The sequence below is a fragment of the Orycteropus afer genome, unplaced genomic scaffold (genome assembly GCF_000298275.1).
Source record: "Orycteropus afer afer isolate SDZICR_OR568_19922 unplaced genomic scaffold, OryAfe1.0 scaffold00221, whole genome shotgun sequence".
Taxonomy (NCBI): domain Eukaryota; kingdom Metazoa; phylum Chordata; class Mammalia; order Tubulidentata; family Orycteropodidae; genus Orycteropus; species Orycteropus afer.
The window spans coordinates 4,250,455-4,253,560 of record NW_006921808.1 but is presented as its reverse complement, the minus strand read 5'-3'; positions in this window follow the sequence as shown (position 1 = coordinate 4,253,560).

Below are 3,106 nucleotides of genomic sequence, written 5' to 3'. Positions count from 1 at the left end.
GGACCATTCCCTGGAGAAGGATGTCATGCTTGGTAGGGTGTAGGGTCGACAAAAGAGGGGGGAGGTCTTCAACGAGATGGATTGACATGGTGGCTGTGATGATGGGCTCAAGTATATCAGGGATTGTGGGGCTGGCGTGGGATTGGGTAGTGTTTCGTTGTGCTGTGCATGGGGTTGCTATGAGTCAGAAACGACTTGATGGCACTTAACAACAACATGAAAGAAATAACTTATTTCCTGTGAACTAAACTTAAAAATTTGATTTTTTTAAAAAAGGATACTATTCAGCACCTGGGATCATGACATAACATTTCCACCTCAAGTGACTCTGGCTAACAGGATTGGAACTTGGGTCTCCCAAGCCTATTTAAGCTCTGTGTCCTCCTTGTCTCCATCTTACTTAGTCAGTAATTGATCTGTTATCATGGTTTTAGTTTCTATGAATATTGGAAAATATGATGATTGATTGTCTCTTACCTATTTTTCCCAAAAGTCTCTATCTTTTCTGCTTAATTAACCTGTCAGGTCTCTTAGGAGAGGCACTGTGTACCTGTGTCTCCATCATAACTAGCACAGTTGTGCTTAGTCATTCAATAAACATTTGATAAATTGCATTGGATTGAATGAAATTTGAAAATTATCTCAATACTAAATATCTCAAGATAAAAAACGTTGAATTCTCATTATTCTTCATTACTAGACCCTCCACAATTTTGAAAAAATTTATTTTCTTCACAGAACAGGGCAAGAGATGAGAAACTACATTGGTAATTACATTCGCTGAAACTACCAAGTAGAAAGAGAGCCCGTTAAAGAAAGCAAGAAAGGAAAAGAGATAATGTTGGATTTATTTTACCATGCATAACATCAGGAGAGAAAGGTGTAGTGATGTGCAGATGCAGAATCAATAAGAGAGCTGGTGTCAGCAAAAGTCCAGTAGGTTTATACAGTGCTTAAATATTTCAGTGATGTTTTAAAGTGCATTTTGTAATATAAATGCACATAAAATTTTGTCAATTAAAAGATTATAAATATATTAATGGGAAAGAAGGCAATAAAGAATTTATTTTATGATAATTATGAGGAATATATAGGTCCAAGGATATTCATTGCAGCTTGTTTTTGATAGTGACAAATTCTAAGCAACCAAATGTCCAGAGATAGATAGAGAATTAGTTATATAAATTATGATAGAGCCATATGCTGCAGTACTGGGCGGACATTAAAAATGGTATTGTGGTTGACTTATGAAAGGAAAGATGCCTCTGTAAATAAAAAGATTACAGAGCAGTTTGTAGTGGATGATACAATATATATATATATTATTTATAAATATAGAAATATAATTAGAATAATATCTACCAAAATGTTAACTGTAAGGATTGCATGGTGATAATATGAGCTATTTTGAGTGTTTTGTTGTTTTGTTTTGCTTTTTGTTTTTGCTTATCTTTACATTCTAAGGAGCTGTGGTGGTGTAGTGCCTAACTTTCTGAATTATCACCCTTAAATATGAGCTATTTGATAAAGATAAGAGAGTGTTGGGAATAGATATATGTAAAAAGTCAACAAATTCAGATATCAGATATCTAGTAACACACAGACACTGAGTTAATGTGTAATAATAATAATAATAATAATAATAATTTGCTTATATTTAGAACTTTGAAAAGTTTGCATTAAAGGAGCATAAAATATATTAGCTAAATCTTTCATGCTATAGGAATGCCCTGCATTTTTACCTTTACAGGTGTTTTGTAGGGCAATAGGAAGTGGAGGACAGAAAAAAGAAGAGATGTGGTAGAAGGAAGGAAAAGAAAGTGTTTCCATGTCCAACAATAAATATTAATCAAACAAATCACTAAAAGCAGGAACACTGAGGAGCACACTTTGTAGGAGTGAATATCTGAGCCAGAAGGCCAAGTAAAGAATCCTAATGGGTAGGTGCTGTCTGAAAGAAAGAGTAAAGAGAAATATGTGTTGAAGTATAAAGCTCCTATTCTTGTTGTAGGGCCTATATAAAGAGGTATGTATGGAATCTGAGTAGCCAGATTGGTCAATTATGCTAGTTATTTATCTACTCTCTCAGCTCCAAATTTATCTTTCCATATTTTGTCCTCTGATTCTGAGGTTAGAATGCTGAGACGTGAGGGGAAGGGTATTTGATTTCTCTTTTTACCCGCTTCTGTAAGTGTGGCTTCAATGGTGACAGATGACCCCAAGAACAGCAGGTGGCTCCAACCTCTATCCTCTTTTTGGCATTCCCAGAACTTGTCTTATCACATTCTCTCAGAAGTGACCTATTTGCAAAATCTAATCTATACTACTCAAGGCCCCTCCTCTGAGCTCAGATGTTCTAAGAAGTCCTTTTTGGTCCTTCATCTCAGGAGTGGTAGCCAATTTACTATCTCTTTGTCACTCCATGATGCCTTTTGGCTCTTGAGTTCTGCAACATGTGTGTAAATAACCCTTCATTAAATTTTCTATTTGAAATGTGTAGTGTAGTTACAGCCTGCTCTGTGTCAGGGACTTTGCTAAGTGCCTGCAAGCACATTGCTCCATTCTAATGACAGATAGTTCATTCATGATCTTCAAGGTGAATGATCTTTTGGTTTAACAGTTGTTATTGTTGTTGATGCTAGTCATTAAAAAGGTTAATACACTATATTGAGCTAAAATCTGCCTTCCTGTCATACCTTGACATTATCATTTATTGTCAAATAAATATATTCCCAAAGCCATATACTTTATACATTTTTTCTTCTAATGCTTCAGGTGTTTAGATGAAACTATGTCTCTCCAGAGGCTTGTCTTTTCCATGTTAAATATCCCCACTTCTTCCAACCATTTGTTAACAAGTAAGATTTTTATCATTTTTATTTACCTTCCTAGGCCATCTCCATTGAATAAAAGTTTTATGTTAATATAAATCTCAAAGTGTGACCAAAAGACAACAAAGAGCTCCACATCTTGTCTTCCCTGTTGAGCGGGACACTGAATGAATATCTCCCTTACCCTAACACTATGTTGTTGTTGTTGTTAAGTGCTGTCGAGTTGTTTCAGACTCATAGCGACCCCATGCACAGCAGAACGAAACACTGCCCGA